General features: G+C 43.7%; 1 protein-coding gene and 1 long non-coding RNA gene across 6 annotated transcripts in view; one reads left to right on the top strand and one right to left on the bottom strand.

Moving 5' to 3' along the window:
• COL8A1 (collagen type VIII alpha 1 chain) overlaps window positions 1-24,679 on the bottom strand; it is a 94,900-nt gene that overhangs the window by 33,908 nt on the left and 36,313 nt on the right. Inside the window, exon 2 of one of the 5 annotated variants that reach the window (XM_083500777.1) lies at window positions 4,393-4,458. The exons of the other annotated variants lie outside the window; for them this stretch is intronic. The gene's annotated coding sequence lies outside the window, so the exon portion shown is untranslated. The remainder of the gene's footprint in view (window positions 1-4,392; window positions 4,459-24,679) is intronic. 5 annotated transcript variants of the gene reach the window in all.
• Window positions 1,626-20,256, top strand: LOC310705902. The gene is made up of 3 exons (XR_014525515.1): window positions 1,626-1,686; window positions 18,994-19,257; window positions 20,051-20,256. It is a non-coding gene; the product is annotated as an uncharacterized lncRNA (long non-coding RNA).

The raw sequence follows: 24,679 nt of genomic DNA, 5'->3' as shown, positions 1-24,679 counted from the left end.
TTGTCTTAAGATCTACAGATATAACAAGTGTATATTAATAGCTTCTATCTTTTCTTGGTGAAGAGCTTAGAAAAAAATTCATATAATACAATTTATTCAGGTAGCATTTAAACTCATTTAAAGTCAATTATGATATATAAAAAGTTATCCAGAGAAGGTATTTCTATGCAAAGAACACACACATACACACCACCAATAACAGTAACAACAACAACAATACCGCCAATATTAAGAAAAATTATCCTGGTAGTGAAAAGCATAAGATCAACAGTAAAATTGCATTTATAAAACAAATACAAAATACATCAATGAATTAAAACTTGTAATAATTGGTTACATATACATGCAATACCAAATTGATATCAGCTGTCAGAACACATTCCTGTTTATATATAGGTTTTACATTAATGGTGTAATTTCAGAAATGCAGAAAAGATCATTTCAGGATAAAAACAGAAAATTTTATTTCATGAATCATTAGTCATATATATAGAGAGAGAGAGTGTGTGTGTTTATCATGAATTTAAAAATCTGTCACATCTTTCCATTAAAACTGTAAACCAGATATAATTTTTTTAAAGTAAAGCCAATTATTGAATTGTGTTCACCTCCATAATTTAATTCTCCACGAGCTGAAAATCTGGTAGCTTTAAGAAAATCAGCTTTTAAAAACAACCCCCCCTTTAAATATACGAACAGCAGCCAAGATTGTTGGAAAATGTTCTTAATGTTCACATGGAGACAATGAAGTTTTGAAAAATCTGTAGCAATCTTTGTCTGTATTGAAGCTGTGGGGGGTGAGGGGAAGCGGGGCAGGGAACATTTCCCAGAAAATTCCCTAGGTTTTAATTCAAGATGCTGACCTCACATAGGATATTTCACAAGTTGTAAGAGCACAGCTGAGTCTTGTGTTTCCAGTTGTACAGCTTTTGAAGTAGCAGACAGTCTGATGGCATGACTGGCTTAAGAGCGCTAAGTGTATTTGGCACATAAATCATTTGGCCTGAACTATGCATCTACAGCCACAAGCTGTCATTCTACAATAAAACAATATATGTTGTTCAGAGGGGAATTTCACCAAGCAATAATAGTTCCTTATTTTAATTATATCTATTTTAGTATGATTGCCACTGCTTTGAACCATTTTTTCTTAATGCTGCATTGTCCTGAGACATAGAATTAAGGAGAGGACCTGATCTATGGATGTGCATCATCATCATCATCAATTATTATTATTATTATTATTTATACCCTGCCCATCTGGCTGGGTTTCCCCAGCTACTCTGGACGGCTCCAAAGAGAATATTAAAAACACGCTAAAACATCAAACATTAAAAACTTCCCTAAACAGGGCTGCTTTCAGATATCTTCTAAAAGTCAGATGGTTGCTTATTTCCTTGACATATGACAGGAGGGCGTTCCACAGGGCAGGTGCCACTACTGAGAAGGCCCTCTGCCTGGTTCCCTGTAACCTCACTTCTCGCATTGAGGGAACCGCCAGAAGGCCCTTGGAGCTGGACCTCAGTGTCTGGGCTGAACGGTGGGGGTGGAATTGTTTTGAATTTGATTCTTTGGAGAGAGTGAAACGTATCCGTAAAACTGATGCCTTGCTTTAGTGAGCGCTAGCCTTCAAGGATAGATGTTATGAGATCCATGCCAAGAATGCATCCATCAACTTGCCTACAGGTAAGGAATGGGAAACTGAAGTGCTCTTAATTTCACATCACTGACCTATAGGGGCCTCTGGATGGATCCCACCCTTAACAGTATATTGGTTACACAAATGACTGTAGCCAAGAAATGCAGTGGTCTGTTTACATATGGAAGCTAAGAAGCAGAGAAGCAGCTGCCTCCTGAAGGCTAGTTCAAATTACATGTGGGTGTTTTATGATACTGCACCCAATGGATTGTGTACATTTTGCTGCTTTTATTGACTGTGTAGTGAGTGACCAGTGCCGGATTTATGTATAAGCTTAACAAGATATAGCTTAGGGCCCCACTCTCTTGGCCCCCCCAAAAAAAATTTAAAGGGAAAAAAACCTGGATGTACATTTATAAAATATAAGATAAAAAACAAATAAAATAAAACCTACATACAGCAACAGTATTTTGTGTTGTATAGGCTCCTATGATGTAAGTAATGGCCCCCGCCTGCTAGCCTGCTCCCTAAAATATCACTGGTTTGCTCATTACTATATATAGGGTGCCTACATTCTGCATGGACAACAGAGGACGAGATGGTTGGACAGTGATCTCGAAGCTACCAGCATGAGTTTGACCAAACTGCAGAAGGTAGTGGAAGACAGGAGTGCCTGCTGTGCTCTGGTCCAGGGGGTCACGAAGAGTTGGACACGACTAAATGACTAAACAACAACAACATTCTGCATGGACTGGTTGCATGGCAACATGCGCAAATGGCTTTAGATACCTATTAGGTCTATAAATTACCATATCACATATATTCAACACAAAAAACAGCAACAATTTCTTGTTGACAAAGGACAAAGGGCCCCATTACATTCAGTGGCTTAGGGCCTCATCAAACCTAAATCTGGCCCTGTGAGTGACCATCTGAATGCAGTCTTTGGGTCAGATTTGATGAAGTGAACATGCGTGAGGGCCACAGGGGCCAGATTAAATCAACTGGTGGGCCAGATTAGGACCCCAAAACAGATTTTGGACATGCCTGCCTTAAAATATGGTTGCTAGTCGGCACTTTCTAGCGCAATTAGGTTGTCCTTTGTCTAATGCAAAAAGTCCAAAAAGTGACAGGAAGAATATGGGATAACAACCACCAGTTGGCAACGTTATGTAACCACTGCATGCTCATATGAATGCTCAAGAAACAAGTGATACAAAATTTTCATGTCATCTAGTGCATCTTCTTCAGCCAGCCATTTTGTTCCCATTCTTATCTGGTACAAGTCAGGTCACCTTGTTTTACAATGTCTTCTGCATTTCCAGTAATTCACTGTTTAATTTCTGTCAGTATTTTATGAGATTTGCTTCCCAAAGCTAACTCTAGATCCTGTAATACTCTTAACATATCAGCAAAGCTGTTACAGTAGCTACTTTATTTAAACAACAACACCTCCTCTTTGGTGGGGGAATTAAGCCATTCCTAGCAGGAGCAGTCTGCCAGGGTGCTTAACTCTGAAAGGGTTGTATGGAACTTTGGATCAATGACCAAAAGAATGTTTGGAACATGCAAGCAGAAAGCATTTCCTTCTGCGACACCTGAGGGGAATATATGTGAGCAATTCGAAGAAAACAGCACAACAGCAACTGGATTGAAAAGTGGGGATGGGGAGGCAATTCAGGCCGCTTCACATTGAAAGATGAATTAATGTTGTACTGTGTTTTAATTTATTGGAAGCTACCCAGAGTGGCCAGGGGAACCCATTCAGATGGGTGGAATAATAATAATAATAATAATAATAATAATAATAATAATAATAATAATAATAATAATAATAATAATTCACACTTCATGAAACAGTATCAGAACTGAAACACAGACATCCTTCAAAATTCCCCCCCCCCAAAAAAATTCTAAATTGCAGTTCTCCGGCCAATTAATGTATGGAAAAATGTATATCCTAAGTAAAGTGCACATACATAATGTGATATGAGCAAAAACAACGTTAAATGTACATTATATAGTGTCAAATGGCTTGCAAAAAAATGTGTCTATTAGGAATTCACTTGAAAATTCTGATGAATGTCCATGAGAACTTTTTAAAAAAGAAAAAAAGTATTTTCAAACCGATGTGAAAATGCAGTAAAGTGAACTTAAGATTGGGAAAACGAGAAACCCACACGATTCACCCACCCCTACTTGGAAGTGGTACTAGAAAAAAACTGCTAGCTGGAGTGTGTTTTTGAACTGTGCAAGTGTGTCTTGCTTGCTTGGATGAATGAAGGATGGAGAGGGTGTGTGTGTGTGTGTGTGTGTGTGTGTGTGTGTGTGGAGAGAGAGAGAGAGAGAGAGAGAGAGAGAGAGAGAGAGAGAGATATCTTTGACTTCTGCATGGCTGGATTGAAGGTAAGAGTCATATTCAATACTCTGCCCACTTGTGTCTTTACTGGCATGTTCACCAATGGTTTTGCATTCTAAACTCGGGCTACCTATCAGTAGTAAACAAGCTGCAGTGAAATCCTTGCTGAGAAGTAAGCCCCACTGAGCTCAATGATTGTGCAGGATTGCAAGCGAATGTATGGCCATAAGTCGTTACAGAGCTGACATTTCAAAAGAAATAAAATCTCTTAGAACCAGTGGAAATGGAAACGTACAACGAATGCCATTTGTAATGGCATTCAGTGAGAAATTTCTATGGGCCAACTAAAAGTTGCTTAATTCATAACGTATATAATGTATTAGCCACCATTTGCCTGTCAACAATCTTCCCTTGGATGTTCTTGTGAGACAAATGTTAGGCATGTACTGTTGAAGCAAACCTGGATACGAGAAAAGAGAAATAAAAATAAATGAAGTTGCTGAAATATTAATTGCTGGATTTACAAAAAGTCTGCCTGTCTGATTGGCCTACCTCTCTTTTCCACTGAAGTCATTTGATAGAACTCCCAGGAATTTCATTATGAGTTAGGAAAGTACTGAACAACCTACTCAAATATCTGAATGTGTGCTGTGTATATAAAGGTCATATAAGGCTTACAAGGAGACATAATAAAGGGATTTTGTCAGTTAAAAGCCAGGGAAACAGAACTGCAAGGCTGGTTCCACAATACAAATGTAAACTGGTTTAACAGCCATTCCCTTGTCTCAAGAAAATATGGAAACTGAAGTTCAGCGGAGGTGGAGACATAGGGTTGCTCTGAACACCTCTCAAAACTACAATTCCCAGGATTCTTACAGGAAGCCATGACAGTTAATGAGGTATAAAACTGCAGCATATTGCCTGTGCCTTGCTACTGGTCCACTTTAACAGCTGAGCTGTTGCTCACAGTACATTATAGTACCTACATGTATACATAGTACCTACACATATACAGTACAATACAGTATCTACATGTTCTGTTAACAGAGGACAGTCCTCTGTTTCAAAGTGTCCTCTACTTGAAGGACTAGTTCAGCTCTAAAAAAAAGAACCGTAAGAAGGGAGATCAGGAATCTGCCCATCAGCAGCGGGACAGCAAGCTGAGAAGGCACGCAATTGATTTGGTCACAGCTTTCTCCCATGATGGGAAAGATCACTCTATTTACATTTTTATTATTTTGTTTCTTGACTCTGTTAGTTGCTTTATCTTGCCCAAGGCAACCCAGATGCACAGTTGAAAGTAGACCCTTAACTCTACGCACTTCGGACACAAGAATGAAAATTGTTGCTCCAATGTGCTTTTTAAAAATTGTGTTCGTTGCATAAAACAGCTCACAAGCAACTATACAGTGGTACCTGTAGTTACGAACTTAATTTGTTCCGGAGGTCCATTCTTAACCTGAAACTGTTCTTAACTAGAGGCGTGCTTTCGCTAATGGGGCCTCTTGCTGCCACTGCGCCACCAGCACACGATTTCTGTTCTCATCCTGGGGCAAAGTTCTCAACTCGAGATAACTCTTCCAGGTTAGTGGAGTTTGTAACCTGAAGCATTTGTAACCTGAGGCGTTTGTAACTCGAAGTACCACTGTATTTCTGTGTGATGACACCATTGCCAGGTGTGTGCACTGGCTCTCTGTATATACCAAACAGTGAAGTGAATTGGAGTGAATCAGGGGTTTTCCCCCTTCCTGGGTCAAAACTCATTGTCAATATCTGCCGCTCCCCCCCCCCAAGTCAGAACCAGGACTCTCTAGTACTCGTGTCATTTTGTTGCTTTGTTTCTGCACTGTATTTCCAAATGCAGTCCAAAATGTTGCCTCTGGAACATTGAAAAGCTCTGGATTATTATTATTATTATTATTAAAGCACATCAGTGGAGGGTTTTTAAAGAATAAAGCTTCATTTATGCTTAAAAAATGACAACAGTACTACATTGCTCTGCTTTAACAAACACACACGACATCATCCATAGGGCTCAAGAACTCTGAAGGCAGTATTCTAGACAGCCTCACACTTTGAGACCTATTGGGGACCTCCAAAGGCCTAAAATAGCACACACACAAATACTGTGCTGAAAGTGAATAAATGTGTCATTTCTGCTTTTTATGAAATCTTGTGAATATGAGGTCACCACAGTTGGTTTGGCAAGGCTAAGCCCCTTGCTAGGAAAGTTCAGGCCAGTTTGGTTCATGACCAGATTGGGAACCTGGAACTGACAATAGCTTCACAGATGTGCATAACAAGCATCCTGGGAGTTTTTAAAAATAGTATATTTACTTTCGGAAACAGAAAATGGGGGCATTTTAGCATCCCTTCTTGTAGCATTGACTACTGGACTTTGCCTTGTTAAATTCTTCCTCCTTCGTGTAGGATTTCAGGCTTCTTATTGGCTTGGCTTTTGTGGCATTCATACCAGGGCTGGTGTCAACACCCGGAACCCTCAGGCCAGAGACCCAGGATGATGGCAGGACTCACTATGGATACGTACCATGCAGCTCTTTAAATCTAGATGCCATTTTAACTTCCCACAATGCCCCAGGTACAGCACTGAAGGCCGGTCAAAGACATTCCAGGAAGGACTGAAGCTCACTGATAAAGCATCCGCTTTACACGTAGTTGTTCTTAGGCTCAATCCCCAACATCTCAAGTTGGGTAAGAGAGGCTCTTGTCTGAAATCCTGGAGAGCCAAAGCTAGCCAGTGAAAACAATACTGAGCTAAAAGGACCAATGGTCTCTGACTTACTGTAAGGTAGCTTCTACGTTCCCTGGTGAAGGACAATATACCCCCTCATTCCACACAGGCTGTGTACATATCATAACTTTAAAACACATTTCTACCCATCTCCAAAGAATCCAGGGAACTATAGTTTATCCCCCACAGAGCTACAATTTCCAGCACCTTGAAAAAACCACAGTTCCCAGGATTCTTTGGCCGGAGAGGCAGCCTGTCCCATTTTGTTGCCTGAGGCAAAACAGGAAGGTGCTGCCTCCTCCTGCTACCGCCCTGCCCTGCCTTGCTTGCTGGGGCTATGCGGCTTCTGATGAGATCTTGCAAGAGTTCCACTATATCTCATTGGAACCCAGAAGCTGCAGCCACGCGGGGTGGGCATCCCACCACCACAGGATAAGCAAGGGAAAATGGCGGCCACAGTGAGATCTTGTGACAGCTCTGCAAGATCTTACCAGAAGCTACTTCTCCAGGAGTGACAGGTGGGGTGGGCAGGGCCCCCACAGGAGTGCCACCCCTTGGGATTCCACCACCCAAGGCAGCTGCCTCAATCCACCTCAATCCCTGATGTTATCTGAATGTGCTGTAAAGTTATGTACGTAGCCTTAGAGAAGCCAACTGGACTGGTAGTTCAATCTTACTTCAACAGTAGTACAGTGGTTACTCTGGTTAAGAACTTAATTCATTCTGGAAGTCCGTTCTTAACCTGAAACTGTTCTTAACCTGAAGCACCACTTTAGCTAATGGGGCCTCCCATTAGCTAAACATTAAATCTATAGTTCTTGTTTTAAAACATTAAATCTATAGTTCTTGTTTTCTGAAGTTTGCAGCTGTTGCATTGCCGCACCGCCACTGCGCAATTTCTGTTCTCATCCTGAAGCAAAGTTCTTAACCCGAGGTACTATTTCTGGGTTAGCGGAGTCTGTAACCTGAAGCATATGTAACCTGAAGCGTATGTAACCCGAGGTACCACTGTAACAGGCTAGCATCCTTCACTGTACTCAAGGGCAGTGGGCTAGCAGAGAGGGTTTTAAAATGTGCTTTGAATGTATGGTATGTATGCAGCAGCCTATGATGTTTTTGTGAAGTATATGGACCCTCTGCTTTCAATGCTGGTCAGCACATCTTTCCTCTGTTACCAAGGAGGCAGATGGATCAAGAGTAGCGTAAGCAGTGCTTTTTTTCTTAAAAAAAAATGTTTAGGGGTACTCTCATTTTGACTCAAGAAAATCACCAGGAAAGGAAATGAAGCCGCCATCGGAGGTGGTAACAACGAAACTGACCAATCACCGTGCTAGATTCCAACTCCTACTTCACACATTAAACGCCCGCTTCCGTCTGAGACTCAGGAAACACTATGACAAGAAATGAGATCACCATAGGGTGTAGCAACAGAACTGACAATTCACTGTGCCAGAGAAGAAACAAAATGTTTAGGGGTATGCATACCTCTGCGTCCCCCCAGAAAAAAGCACTGGGTGTAAGTATTGCACTATGGAGGGAAAATCAAAATCCAGGGTTCTTTCTTGATTCAAAAAGGCCCTGAATGTCAATCAAGAAACCCCCCCTCCAAGCCATCTAACATTCATCAGCCCGAAAGATTTCCAAAAAGCAGAAGAAAGTCGTGTCCATCAGGGGATTAACAGATGGGGTTGCAAGACATAAGAATGTACCTGTGGATGTGGCTGCCCACGCACATGTTCTGAATCCAACGCCTGCACCAAGCTTTCCCAAAATTAACTGATGCAAACCCCTCAACATGTGCAGCGAGTTTATCCTGGAGCAGCAAGCGCTCAGAATCCCAAAAACATGTTTTTTAAACAAGTTTCTTACATTGACTGTCTAGAGAAAAGTGGGGGGGGGGGAGTTCTACGAGTGTAATAAATGTTAGCTTCTGGAGGTGATCTATTAAGCAGCACCGTAGCAGGGAGGAAGACAATGCCCCCCTTTCTTCCCTCCTCGCTTATGTAGGCCATCATCCAGAGCTGTCAAGGAATCAAGCCCTTTCGGCAGAGTGTTCCCAGGTGCTTTCTGTCTACTGGAACGCAGCAGAAATCCCGAGCCAAAGGGACGGTGACTACAGCCGCTCGATTACACGGAAGATGTGGGGCGCTTGTTTGGGCTCCTTTTCATTTCCCTGTCCTTCGGACTTCGGAATGTGAGGTTCGTTTCAATCGCATAACATCTCTGAGGCCACTTATTCCTGTCTGACCTTTTTTTCTACATGTCAACACAGACTTACTTAGCTGGCTCCCTTTACCTCTCTGTACTTGGAAGAGCTTTACATAAAATAAAACACATGCCATTTTCATGCTTGGCTCCTATTTGGAGACCCACCCACTGCTGCCTTGTGGAAAACTTTGAAAACACCCTAGCTAGCTAATGAAAAAGCTCTTAGCAAGATCTAGATCTTCGGCATTTATCTACTCAAGCTGCCATCCTGAACTGCTTGGCTGGAAGCAGGGCTTGACTTAGCCCTTCAGTCTACTTGCCCAGCCACAAAGGTAATCTAAGTTCATGTAATTGCCGGGGTTCATTTGTCATCTTTGCCTTTTCCACCCCAACCCATCCTCAAATGGCAGACTGTATTCGTTTTCCCGCTTTCTCTGATTGCAATGTGCCATGGACAGGGCTATATCTATTCATTATTACAGTGGTACCTTGGGTTAAGTACTTAATTCATTCTGGAGGTCCGTTCTTAACCTGAAACTGTTCTTAAGCTGAAGCACCACTTTAGCTAATGTGGTCTCCTCCTGCTGCTGCTGCGCTGTCGGAGCACGATTTCTGTTCTCATCCTGAAGCAAAGTCCTTAACCTGAAGCATTATTTCTGGGTTAGTGGAGTCTGTAACCTGAAGCGTATGTAATCTGAAGCATATGTAACCTGAGGTACCACTGTATTTTTTCAAACCCAAACATTTAACAGCTTCAACTACAAAAATAAACCCATGCAAAAGATTAAAAATACATTAAAACATCCATCATTAAAAACTTCCCTAAACAGGGCTACCTTCACATGTCTTCTAAACATCAGATAGTTATTTCTTTGACATCTGATGGGACGGCGTTCCACAGGGCGGGCGTCACTGCCGAGAAGGCCCTCTGCCTGGTTCCCTGTAACTTCGCTTCTCGCAGTGAGGGAACCGCCAGAAGGCCCTCGGAGCTGGACCTCAGTGTCCAGGTTGAACGATGGGAGTGGAGACGCTCCTTCAGGTATACTGGGTATACACAGAAGACCTTTTAGCTTATGCAAGAGACCATCCATAAAGTGTGGCATCTTTATTTGTTGCCACACTTTACCCTGTTTTAGCCAGTCTTTCCTTTTTGACAACTTTGCTACCCACTGTCTCCCCCTGATTCAAGGCACACTGTTTGTGTATTCATGTGTTACATTCAACAAGTGTACTATCTGAAAGCTGTGCATGCAACAATTGAGCTATACAAATGAACAAGTGTATACACTTGCACAAGAGCTGGGACCTGTGCTCAGTGTAATGTAGGGACAACCCTTTTACGGGTCTCAGAGTGGCTTATTTTCCCACATCACAGAACAGCCCCACAACTAGTCTCTTTGGCAGACATGACATTTTTCACCTTATTTATGGACTGTACACATTGAAATATGAAATCCGGTAAATGTTAAATACTTGGAAGGGAATATTGTGTGACGACAGCAAATAATAACAATAAAAATCTACCAGTGTGCTTTCTAAACTGTTGGGAAATGTATCATTTCAAGTTAATCTTTTAAAAATTCTCTGGCAGGGTCATGGATCTGCCCCATTTACATTTGCTCACTGCCATATCACGATCCTTTTGTTCATGCAGTATAAATAAGGATACATTTTCTTTGTCAAGTGCAAAACCTTATGGGAGAAAAAGTTTCTTTTTCATAAACACATCACCTTACAGGCTCAGTTTTATACTGTCATTAGCCAATGCAAATGACAGTAAGAGATGAACAAATGTGCTCAGGTAACGCCGCCCCCAGCCAAATCTCCATAACTTGATACTAACCTCTTAGCCTTGATTCATTTTCAACACTAGTTAACATTTGGGGGCATAGATGCCAGTGGTGGCTGGTGCTCATTGGGACTGGTAGGCAGGCAGACAAACATGTGGAGCCGGCTAATTCTAGTTTTGCTCCCATCCTCCTCCCTGCTGCTGAGTCCTACAAGGGCAACACTGAGACTAAGGAGGAGGAAACTGACAAGCAGTGCCAACCCCCTGGGCTTGTTGTTAAAAAGAAGACAGGCAAGGGGGTGGCTGCCTGAGGGCAGGCTGACAGTGGTGGGGCCATGCCTCATTTGTCCTAAAGAAGTAACTTCCAAGGGTGGATGGGGTCCCCAGTAGTAGCCAGTGTAGTGGTGAGGCGCTGCCCTCTCAACACTGACATTGATGCAGATTACCTGGATGAGATGGGGCATTCCCACCAGTGTGTCTGCTCATCTCCACTCATACTGTCATTATGGCCAGCTCCATCCCCATCCAGTTAAGCAGTGATGCCAGTGTTGGGTTGGGTGAGTGGCTCTGCCCCACAACACCAGTTGTTCCTGGTGGTCGTCTGGTGGTTACTTGCAAGCCAAACACCCTTGTGATGGTCAGTCATCCTATGCTTTTGTTTTTATATACAGTGGTACCTCACTTCAGGTTAGATACACTTCAGGTTACAGACTCCGCTAACCCAGAAATAGTACCTCGGGTTAAGAACTTTGCTTCAGGATGAGAACAGAAACCGTGCTCCGGTGGCACGGCAGCAGCAGGAGGTCCCATTAGCTAAAGTGGTGCTTCAGGTTAAGAACAGTTTCAGGTTAAGAACGGACCTCTGGAACGAATTAAGTACTTAACCCGAGGTACCACTGTATTTTGTAAGCTGCCCAGAGTGCCTGGGGTAAACTAGTCAGAGGTACAGAGGCAGGGTACAGATAATAAAATTATTATTAAATTATTATGCCCCTCTTATTTAGTTTTATCCTTATGGATATCTGCTCTCTTCTCAAAGTCATTGGTTGATCTGTTCTCCAAGTGGATAACTCTATCTAATCTAATCTAATCTAATCTAATCTAATCTAATTATTTAATTCTTCCATTTATATTCCATCTTTCCTTCAAGGACCTCAAGGTGGTGGCGTCCATGGTTCCCATCTCCCCATTTTAACATCACAACAGTCGTATGAGGTAGGTCAGAATGGGAGAGAGGGAGACTGGCCCAAGGTCAACCAGTAAGCTTAATGGCTGAGTGGGGGTTTGAACCCTGCTGTCTCAGCACTTTAACTGCTACACCAGACAAGCTCACCCTTCCAAATGAACCACTTGGCCCAGAATATACTTCTTTCATGTTCTATATTGCTCACACAACTCAGCCCATTGCATGAGGAACTATTTGCCCCCATCCATTTCATCTATTTCAACACATTGTGTATGAGTCCGCCTTGAACATGGCTTAGAAACTCTCCTTAATATTTCTGCTAGTCTTTGAGGCTCTTACTCACCTTTCTGTTGAGTGCCCAGACCAATGAACCTGCACAGTGTGATGCCCTTGTACTTCAGGCTGCAATGACCCAGAACTGTCTACAGAACATACTGTTTTACTCTCATCTCACTTCTCCAAATGAGAAGTTCCAGGCCCAGGGCTACAGGGTTTCATGTTCTTTGGATGGGAAAACACTGGTGATATTTGCAAATATGCAAGGAGAAGAAATAAATATGTTCCTCTGAAGCAGACAGTGTCTCTTTCATCAGTTTGCCAGAGAACAAGTTGTGCAGAGAAGAAAAGACCCTCACCCCACCCAGGGCCGGATTTAGGTTTGATGAGGTCCTAAGCTACTGAAGGTAATGGGGGCCCTTTATATGTCCAGATGTCCTTTGTCAACAACAAAATGTCACTGTTAAACATTGTGTTGAATATAGAATAGAATAGAATAGATTCTTTATTGTCATTACACAAGTGCAACATTGCACAAAGTGCAACGAAATTGGATGCCATCCCTTAAAACAACAAAAGCAAAACAACAACAACAACCAAACAAACCACATTCCAGCCACACCCACACCACACCCATCAAACTCCCAGGTCACACTATCGAGTTACAGCATTCAAAAAGGCCACAGCTCTTGGATAGAAACTGTTTTTCAGTCTATTTGTCTTTGACTTGATGTTTCTATATCTCCTGCCAGAAGGCAGTAGTGCAAACAGACCGTGTCCCGGGTGAGATGAATCCTGCAGGATGTTATTTGCTTTCCTAAGACAACGGGAACCGTACAGTTCTTCCAAAGATGGGAGAGGATGACCAATAATCCTTTGGGCTGTGGTTATGACCTTCTGGAGCACCTTCCTCTCCCTAGCTGTACAACTGGAGAACCAAGCACAAATACAGTATGTAAGAATGCTCTCTATGGAGCCTCGGTAGAAGGACACCAGCAGTCTCTCACTCAGATTGTTCTTCTTTAAAAGTCTGAGGAAATAAATTCTCTGCTGGGCCTTCTTCACCAGAGCAGTGGTATGTGCGCTCCAAGTCATGCCCTGATCGATAGCTACTCCCAAAAACCTGAATTCCGCCACCCTCTTCACCCGTTCCCTGTTGATATACAAGGGCTGAATGTCCGCCTTTTTTTTTCTGTAATCCACCACCAATTCCTTGGTCTTAGCCGTATTAAGAGCCAGATTGTTCTCTCCACACCAAACACAGAGCCGCTCCACCTCGTCCCGATAGGCGGACTCATCCCCTCCTGAAATGAGCCCTACCACCGTAGTGTCATCAGCAAACTTGATGATTTTGTTGCTGGAATAGATGGCTGTACAGTCATACGTATAGAGAGTGTAGAGCAGGGGACTCAACACACAACCCTGTGGTGAGCCGGTGTTAAGGCTAAGGGCTGTGGACATGTGTGACCCTACTCTAACCCTCTGAGAACGTTCTGACAAAAAATCCAAAACCCAGAGACAGGTGGAGTTGGAGAGTCCAATCGCCTCTAGCTTGGACACCAGTCTATGGGGGAGGATAGTGTTAAAAGCAGAGCTAAAATCCACAAACAGCAGCCTCACATAACTCCCCGGCTGCTCCAGATGGGACAGAGCAGCATGGAGAGTGGTATTGATGGCGTCTTCTGTGGATCTATTTGCTCTGTATGCAAACTGGTAGTTGTCAAAAGTTGATGGAAGACAGGAAATAATGTGACGGCGCACCAGTTTCTCAAAACACTTCATGATGATTGGAGTCAGTGCAACTGGTCTATAGTCATTCAAACTACTGATTGTGGATTTTTTAGGCAGAGGGACAATAGTTGACGACTTCAGGCAGGGTGGGACAATAGACTGGTGTAAGGACTTATTGAAGATCTTAGTAAAGACCCTCGCCAGCTGATCCGCACAGCCCTTCAACACCTTTCCAGTGATGCCATCAGGTCCAGCCGCCTTCCTCGGATTCGCCATCCTCAAAACCTGTCTCACCTCATGTTCCTCTACCGTGAATGAGGGGCCCCTATGGGCTGGTGGCTGTAATACCGGCGTCTCAGGTGGCTCCTTCTCGAAGCGAGCAAAGAAGAGGTTAAGCTCCTCCGCCAGCAAGGGGTCACCGTCGACAGCACCAAGGTTAGGTTTGTAGTTGGTAATATGCTGAATCCCCTGCCACATCTGTCTTGTGTTGTTGCTCCTTAAATTATCCTCAATCCTCAGCCTATAATCCAATTTTGCCCGTCGAATACCCCTCCTCAAGTTTGCTCTTGCTACACTGTAAAGCTGCACCTCGCCTGACCTGAAAGCCCTGTTCCTTTCCCGCAACAGGCACTGGACCTCTCTATTCATCCAGGGTTTCTGATTGGGGTAAAACCGGATGGATTTATTTACTGTGACAGTGTCTGTGCAGTGATTGATATAGCACAGAACTGCCGCCGTGTGCTCCTCCAGGTCTGAACTATCGAAAATATCCCAATTGGTTCTCTCAAAACAGTCCTGCAGCTGGTGAATAGCACCTTCAGGCCAGATTTTAACAGATTTTAATATTGTGGGAGCCCGTTTCCTGAGTGGGATATATGCTGGTACCAGGAACAGAGACATGTGGTCGGACTGGCCCAAGTGTGGCAGCTGTAAAGCCCTATAGCCGTGATTTACATTCGAATAAACTTTATCCAGTGTCTTGTCCCCTCTTGTGGGACATTTCACATGCTGATAGAGCGTTGGGAGCACTGTTTTAAGTTCAACATGGTTGAAGTCTCCCGCAATGATGTGCACAGCTTCAGGATACTTGTCTTGCTGGCTGCTGATAAGGTCCTGCAGGCATCCCAAAGCCAAGTTGGCATTGGCATCTGGTGGCACGTACACACCAGTTAACATAACAGCTGTGAACTCCCTAGGGAGATAGGCTGGTCTACATTTAACAGCCACATATTCCAAATCCGGTGAACAGTGACTGCCCACAGTCTTCGAATTATTGGACCAGCATTTGTTCACATATACACACAGCCCCCCTCCTTTGGTTTTTCCGAAGTCCATGCCTCGGTCATGACGATGTACCGCACAGCCTTCCAACTGAATAGCTGTGTCTGGTATGGACGGTTGAAGCCATGTCTCAATGACAAATAAAACGCAGCAATCTTTTACAAGGCTGTTCTTTGCTACCTGCAGCCTCAATTCGTCCATCTTGTTGGTAAGAGATCTCACATTAGCAAGAAATATGCTAGGGAGCGGTGGTTTAGATGGACTCCTCTACAATCTTACCAGGACGCCAGCCCGACAACCCCGCTTTTGCCTCCTGTCTCTACGCCGCCTTCGCCTCCTCCCTGGAGGCATAGTAATCCATGGAGAGCCCGGTGGCCTGGCTACTCCCACAGGAACGTTATCTGGGCGAAAATAATCAGCTCTTACAGCTTGTTCACACTGTAACCCGACCTTCAGAAGTTCCTGCCTGCTGTAAATCTTTCTTGCCCGGCCAGACATACTCAGACCAAGTAAAAATAATAAAAACAAAACAAAACGCTGAGGGAGAGCACTAAGCCACAGCGTCTATGCGCGCTGCCATCTTGTATATCTTGTATCTGGTTACTGGCTATTAGATTCCCATTAAACCACTCCTTTCCTTATTCGCTTGTTCAAGGCTGAATTGAACAATATGCTATATGGTAATTTATAGACCTAAAGCCATTTGCACATAACAAAATATGTATTTTATCAAAGTAATTGATATAGAAACGAGCAAACCACTGATATTTTAGGGAGCAAGCTAGTAGGCGGGGGGCATTACTTACATCATAGGAGCCTACACAAAACAAAACACTGTTGCTATACATAGGCTTTATTTGTTTTTTATCTTATATTTTGTAAATGTACATCCAGTTTCTTTCCCCTTTAAATTTTTTTTGGGCCCCCAAGAGAGTGGGGCCCTAAGCTATAGCTTGTTTAGCTTATACGTAAATCCATCACTGACCCTACCCCTAAAGCTGTACCATAGTCGGATTCAGTTAAACCAAGGGTGGAAGACCTTGTTCTGCCCAACAGTTGCATCCCCCCATGAACAATTCTGTGGGTGTTTAGTCCAGTGGTGGACAAAGCCAAAGGCAAAAATTGGTTAAGACTAGAGGTAAAATAAGGCAGAGCAATGGGTGTACCTTTGTACAGTAGGGTAAATTCCTGCCACATAATGGTGTCATCCATTTGCTCCCCCTTTTCAAGTGCTGTTTCCGTCCTTCCTCACAGAAAGCCCAGCTCCATGCCCCCAGAAAGACAGAAGAGTAGTGAAATCTCCACAGGGGTAAATGCCATTGGCAACAATCTTCTGTCTTCATTAAGAGCTAAGATTTTGACATGTGAACCTATCACAGCTCTGCACACATTCACTTTAATCTTTGCAGCAGCACCATTTTACCACCTATTTATTTTTGAATGAATCTTTTACTTGGCAGCAAAATACTTCTCTCTCTCAGTTAAAAACTCTAAGTAATAGTGAAATGCCAGTTCAATGAGCAGTATAACAGTCGAACACCTTTTGCAGGGGTGCAGAAGATGAAGAATGTGAAAACTCATTTCTAGTCATTAACACCTTAGTAAGTTAATGGTGATGGGGACAGATTTCTCCCTATCATTTCTCTTATGGGATAATGGAAGAAGCACTAATTTTGTACACACCGTACACGCTCATACAAACAAGAGTTTAGAGGCTGTAGTCTAGGAATGGATGGATCAGTTCATATCTGGTCCATGTCAGTTTCGCATGCGTCTATACATAATGTGCTGGAGACCAAGCGCTCAACCTCACCACATATATAAAACAAACTTATACCACCTTAAGAGTCAGGGCTCTCCCTCACAGAATCCTGGGAACTGTAGTTTATTAAGGAGTCTCCTACCAACTCTCAGCATACTTAACAAACTTCAATTCCCAGGATTCTGTGTGTATGTGAGGGGGAACCATGACTCTTAAAGTGGTATAAGAGTGTTTTAAATGGATGGTATGGATGTGACCCAACACAGGAGTGACACAGAGAGTAGGAGTGCATTAATTTCTACTAAACTCTAACACAAAGATTCCATTTAAAGTGTTGATTTGCCTTTGAGAAAATAGTTATCACTGGGATGTCCTGTGACTCCCTCCCTCCCTCTCTAAGCTGGTTAATGCATAGCTGTGAAAAGGCCACGTCCTGAACCTTTTCAGAAATCCTTGGTTTTCAGGGAGTTATGAATGCTGAGTGTAAGTCAGCAGAGAATTTCACACAGGTCCGAGGGGAACTGTGTATGTGTGACAAGAAGCCATGCTATGAACAGCATCCTGAAGGTATTCTTCTTCTTCTTCTTCCAGGCTCTGGTGATTATTTGACTGCTTCCAGATTCTTGGATTGCAGTGGCAGCATTTCAAAGAATGTGCTGCTTTAGTAGAGGACACACCCCTACTACTAACATTTCTTGTTCATTTCCTAAGTGTAGGAAAGAATTCCAGACGGAACGGTGCAAACAGGATGTCCTAAAATGACTCTCCCCTCCCCCTCCCCATGCCGTGGATTAGTTTTAATAATAGCACCTCTTTTGCTGATACTTCAGGGATCTGTTACTGAGGCTCATAAACACATGAGCTTCTGCTACTGTTTTCACTGTTTTCACTGTTTCGGTCGCATCCAAAATGACCCTGATCCCAGTGATTGCAGAGGTCAAGCTGCTACAAGTTGATTTTCTTTGCCCTCACCCCCACCCCTTTTACTGTGATTAACTGCCTTGCAAATGCCCCAACGCATTTGAAAGAGGCAGTAAGCCCTGAGGTGTGTGGGAACATTCACAAGGCGGGTCCCTAACTCACAGGCCCATTTCAAAAGTTCGATCCAAGTAGAATGAAACATACCTGGGAGTGAGGAAGCATCACAGTGGCAATGCCCACTCCCAAACCATACATACTTGTTTCAACAGCTGAATCCATTCTGGGGCAGTACGAGCCCCACACCCGTTCACATGCCTCAAAGGGCTACAGTGACTCGAAGGTGGAAAGGGCTTAAGTGCGCTCAGACCACAGCCCTAGGAACATTTACTTGGCAGCAAGGATGATGAAGACATTCCATTCAGATTGCCATCAAATGTGAACCGACCTAATTCACACATTCTGAAACCACAGGAGCAACGAAACACAGCCATGCTTTGAGAAGTCACACTTCTCTGAATTTTGCAGGGCAGGTCTCTGGCTGAGTAATGGGTACCAAAATTTATATAATGGAGTAAAGGGTTCATAAACATGCATATACCAGTGGATATGAAGTACAAAAAATGCATTTTCAAAAGAGAAAATTGCTTTGAAAAAATGTGTATATTAGGCAAAATTGCATGTATGTTAGGCTAAATTTGCATTTAAGTGCTGGTGAATTTTTGTTTTAAAAAAAACAACCACCGTACCTGTGAACTGATATGGAAATGTGGAGAAGTAAACTTCTCAGGGAATTCTGGGGATTGTAGTTCTCTGAGGGGAATAAAGGTCTCCTAACAGCTCTCAATACCATTAACGAACTACAGCTGCCATAATTCTTTTGGGGAAGCCATGACTGTTTAAAGTGGCAGAATATTGTTTCAAATGTTTAGTGTATATAGAACCTTTGTCTTATAAAGCTCCTCTTGCTCATTTCAGAAGAAAAGGCTGGGAGTCAAGGAATGTGAGGAAGCTATTCAATATTCTCTGTTAATCTGCTCCAGTAATTTTTGCTGGTAGATTATAATTTTTGGTTGCATGTTGCATTCACAGACACACTGTGGAAATGTGATGGATAAACAAAGGATTTAATCCAATCCACCAGTGAATTGGCAACTTCTGCTGAAATATTAGGAGAGGCAGCATCAAGACAACAATGTCTATCCCTCTTTGGAGCCATTGGCATTTCTGATGTGACAGTGAGGAATTATTGCACTTGCTGCTGGAAGCATGTGTACACTGGCTGGAATGACACCTAGGCGAGGAAACTTACCGTATTGACTTCAGTCATTTCGAGATATTCTCACACCTCAAAGAGTATGTGGTGCTGTCCATTCATCTTTTTAAAATGGGTGTTTGTCCTGGCTCGTCTATGCTAAATGCAGTTTTATGTAGCAATTTCTTCAACAGTTTGGTTGTTGAATGGGGAAAGTGAATAGGACTATGGTCAACCACCAAGTGACTAGGGATCTTTTCCATTGAAACAGCACATTTGCCCATAACAATGGAAGATTTATGCCAATTATTCAGTATCCACAGACTTCCCACACACAGTTGCGTCAAGCAGTACTTCTATGTTCACCAGCAAAGAGTTTGAGGAGTTCCTCTCTGCCAATGAGACCAAGTGGATCAGCTGACCTTAGTTGTAAAGGCAAGGCAAACTGCGCTAAAGAAGGTTCTAGGAAGAACCATGAAATAAAATATCTCTTGCATGTTTGCTGTATATCAGACAACACCGCACATACTGCTACTTACTGATAGACCACCAGTTGAATTGATACATGGCAAGTCCATTTACACTTGATGGGACTTGCTGAAATCAAGGATGAGTCTTTTGGAAATAACAATTGATTAAGCAGAATCATGGGAGCCACCACCCAGTAGCCCACTTTATGCATGAATTTCATAAAGGATGCATAAAATAATCACCATAAGATTTGCATATGTGTGTGTAATTTTTGAAATCATTGCTATAATTTAAATAGAAATATAATCTCACCACTGCAGAGAAAACTAACTAGGTGACCTGTGTTCATGATCTGTCTGCTGTCCTGGTGCTAATTGTTGATGGCAACATCGAAACCTCTTCTCTCCTTTATTTTGAAATCAGATTTGGACAGCCCTTCATAAAGAGGACTATGCTCTGTATAACAGGAGAGGACACATGGCCACATTTCTGGACATTGCACTGAAGAAGCTCATGAATACGCAGCTGCTATCATATAGGCTTCCATACAACCAGGTCCCACCTGTGAAAGGGATTTCTATGATGCTTAAATTTACCTGGGCTTAAGTATCTGGGAGGAATTCATTGAAAATGGACTACCAAGCAGGTTCCCTTCTTTTTGGCCATTTGACCACCATCATGACACGGACTCTTGCTATGAGTGTTTTTTGCCTTAGTTATCTACAATGAAAGGGCTGCTTTAAATAAAAGTCTGTTTTAAATTCATATATACAGTATACCAAAATTGTCTTCATTGTACTGTTTTGGGGAGGAGTAAGGACCACTCCTGGGGCTTTCCCCCCAACAAATCTTTTGCACTTCTGCAAACCCTGAAGCTTCTCCATATTTGCTGATCCCTCCCTCTTGAGCATAGGGACACGGGTGGCACTGTGGTCTAAACCACTGAGCCTAGGACTTGCCTATCAGAAGGTCGGCGGTTCAAATCCCTGCGACGGGGTGAGCTCCCATTGCTTGGTCCCAGCTCCTGCCAACCTAGCAGTTCGAAAGCACCTCAAAGTGCAAGTAGATAAATAGGTACTGCTCCGGCAGGAAGGTAAATGGCGTTTCCGTGCACTGCTCTGGTTCGCCAGAAGCAGCTTAGTCATGCTGGCCACATGACCCGGAAGCTGTACGCTGGCACGCTTGGCCAATAAAATGAGATGAGTGCTGCAACCCCAGAGTCGTCCGTGACTGTACCTAATGGTCAGGGGTCACTTTACCTTTACCCTCTTGAGCATGGTTGGTGCCATTCTGGTTACATAAGCATCTACACTCAGATAATGAGTTTGCTATTAATATATGGAATATCTTCCCTTATATTATGATGTGGAAAGACCTACATCAGTGATGGCCAAACTTGGCCCTCCAGCTGATTAGGACTACAATTCCCATCTTCCCTGACCACTGGTCCTGTTAGCTCCTGATGGGAGTTGTAGTCCCAAAACAGCTGGAGGGCCAAGTTTGGCCATCACTGACCTACACTATTCAGAAGGAGTCAGGACGCTTGTTAATTAAAGTGTTTAAAGAAACACTACCCCTTCCTGTCTAACTTCTGTAGAATTCAGTAACTTATTTTCTCTTTCTCCAAGCGGTGATTCATTTGAATTCCTTTTATTACGTCATTTTTATCATCAAGTCCAAACTAGAAACAGAATCTGTCTGGATCTTACTCATAATGCTCAAACCATAAAAAAAAATCAGTGGGAGCACTAAATCTCTAAAATTGTATAATTAAATTGGCATAACACTGGGCTGTGTGTTTATTGTTTTTAATAAACTGGATTTTTACACAAACGGTAGGTTGCAAAATCCACTTGCCAACATCCTTCTGCAATTGCCAGGTTTCCTGCGTCCTGGGCCCAAAGTGCTCGAGGGACAAATTCGTCGCAAGGCTTCCCTTGGAGCTCAGACAATGGAGACGTGTTACTGTACACATTCCTAATAAGAAACAACACCCTATCACATCCAGAGAAGCAGAGCACTTTGTATAGCGTTTTTTAGCATTCAAAAACGAGCATCTCATACATTATCTCCTGAAAGCCTTACAACAAACCCATAAGGTTGCATTCTAATCTTCACACTGAAGATGGGGGGCTGAGATTGAGTGGTTTGCCAAAGCGCATGGCAGCAGGGAGATCTACAAACATAAGAAGCTGCCTTATATTGAGTACTCTTGGTCCATCTGCGTCAGTTTTGTCTACACTGACAGACAGCAGCAGCCCAGGATTCTAGTCAGGGGACATACACAGGATTCTTGGCCCTATGTATGGGGAAATGCCCAGGGAATTAACATGGGACTTTTTGCATGCAAACCATTTGCTCTTACCCTGAGAAGAGGGTTTCGCTCAAGGAGACAGATGCACCCACCAGAGAAGGTGAGCAGATTTGACCAAAAAAAGATACCGGAACTGTGTTCTGGCACATTCTGCCATTAAAAAGCACTGATGGTGCTGATTTTTGAGAGAGCTTTACCATAATCAGATTGCAGAATGGTCCCTCATTCTAATTAGTGGGAAAGGAACATGTGATGGCCTGATTGCTTCCAACACATGTATCCCAGTCAATACTAACGCCAGGAACCACATGGCAGCATATTCTAGGGCAGGGGTCTGCAACCCGTGGCTCCGGAGCCACATGTGGCTCTTTTACACCTTTGCCGCGGCTCCGGGGCGGATACTAGCGAGGGGAGGAGGCACATTGTGCACCCCGACACTCCCCACTGTGGCGGGTGCTGTACTGGCTGTGACGTCGCATGGGGGCGGTGCGTGCGTTAGTCATGCACTGTCCCGACGTCACCTTCCCGCCCGCCCGCCCACTACATTGTAAGGGGCATGTACGCTGGTCACTGTTTTGAAGGGGAGTGAAGAACACACACACACACACAAAAGGTAACTTGTTAATTTAACGTTTATTTCTATGAGGAGGAGTAATCCTGAGGGGTCAAACAAAGAAATAATTTTTAAAAAGTGACAAAAAAGTTATTTTTATAATGACGAGTTTTGCAGCTCCCAGGTTTTTTTTCTTCGGAAACGGGTCCAAGTGGCTCTTTTTGTCTTAAAGGTTGCAGACCCCTGTTCTAGGGGATGCAGTGCACCTTGAGGGTGAGGAGACTCGCATTAGACAAACCAACCAAATCTTTCTGTGCATTCCACAACCTTGCCAAGAGCAGCTGTTGCCGCACAAAACATTTCCTCCTGGCTATCATTCAACTAGTGTTCCAACTGCTCAAGCGTGTATTTCCCAGAACCAGCTCACCAGCTCATACCTTTCCCAGCACTGGTTAAAATGCTGATTTCAGCACATCACACCCATGATGGAATGGTCCATAGGCAGACTGGCCCTCCTCTTGGTTTCGCTGATGTGGTCCAAAGGAAAGCATTTGGTACCAGCTTGGCAGCAGGAGTTGCTGGAAGGAGGAGTACAAGATGCCATCCAACCGTCCTAGGGACTCCACTCATTAGCCTTTTCTTCTCCCAGTGATGTCAGGCAAGGCAGCAGGTACAGATTTTTCATCAGGGTTTACTCCCAAAACCTTTCTCATGAATGAGTATAGCTGCCAGGCAGCGGAAGTTCAGGATCAGAGTTTTCCTTCTCTTAGATGGGCTACTGCCCCAAGTTGACGAGCCCCATCTGCCCCTCATTTCCCTCCACAGCACGTGCAGAAACAGTCTTCATGATTTTTGCAGAGCAGTTTCCACTAAAATAACGTATTCAACCTATATACCTTTTAATAGCCAATTTACCTTTGTATATGTATATTTCAAAAATTCATAATGAGAGTTTCAAAGGATTGCTCTTGTTTTGTAAAGTGCATATTAAAAAGGTAAAGGGACCCCTGACCATTAGGTCCAGTCGTGGCCGACTCTGGGGTTGCAGCACTTATCTCGCTTTACTGGCCGAGGGAGCCGGCGTACAGCTTCCGGGTCATGTGGCCAGCAAGACTAAGCCGCTTCTGGGCAAACCAGAGCAGTGCACAGAAACACCATTTACCTTCCTGCCGGAGCGGTACCTATTTGTCTACTTGCACTTTGACGTGCTTTTGAACTGCTAGGTTGGCAGGAGCAGGGACCGAGCAACGGGAGCTCACCCTGTCGCGGGGATTCAAACTGCAGACCTTCTGATCGGCAAGTCCTAGGCTCTGTGGTTTAACCCATAGTGCCACCCGCGTCCCTAAAGTGCATATTAGGATGATTTAAATTCAAACTGGATTGAATTTCCTCCGTGATCCCTAAGGTTGAGTGTGAGATGAAAATACGGGTGTTTGACTGGTTGAAAGGGAGTGTCGTTCAGTAACGGACACCACTAGAGGGGGACCAGCAGAGATACACAAGACCAAATACCAGGGAAAGTCCCTGGCTGGGTTAGGCTGTGGAATAGTCTTCCAAAGGAAGTGAGAGAATCTCTCCTCTCCCTGGGGACCTATAAAAATAAGCACTTGAAAACGTACTGCGAGGAACAATGCCGTTCTGGCAGGGAGGCAGGATGATCTAATGTGCCTTTTCCATCCTTAGAACTGCACAGGCCATGAACAATCTGACCCTACTAGCAGCTCCTCGTAGACAAGATTTCCAAGATAAAAACAGGAATTTGTCAAAACTATGTCTGAAAGCAGATTTCTGTGAGAATGCTTTGAGAGGATTATTATGACCTTTTTCTAAGGGTCCTGCTATGTGGGTGGGTGGGGAGGGCTTCCGCTGCTGTGTGCTGCCAAGGAACTGGGAGGGAAGAGAGCAGGAACGGGATGGGGAAACCATTGATGAGGAGAGAGACTCCATCAGGCAAGGCCTCTTTCCACCTGCCTTGCCCCACTCTTCAGCCCTAGGAGTCCTCATAGAGGAGCTGGCCCTGGAGGAAGAACTGTGAGGGGAGAGACTTCGTCAGGCAAGGCCTCCTTCCACCTGCCTTGCCCCACCCTCTAGTCTCTACTTCGCAAGTTGTATTGTATTATTTTATGTACTGTGGCTTGCCATCGTTTCATTTTAGTTTATTATTTATTTTAACTGCTGAGTGGAT

The sequence above is a fragment of the Podarcis liolepis genome (assembly GCF_965112155.1).
Source record: "Podarcis liolepis genome assembly, chromosome: 4".
NCBI lineage: Eukaryota > Metazoa > Chordata > Lepidosauria > Squamata > Lacertidae > Podarcis > Podarcis liolepis.
The sequence above is the reverse complement of the archived record's forward strand: the minus strand, read 5'-3'. Positions and strand labels throughout refer to the sequence as shown.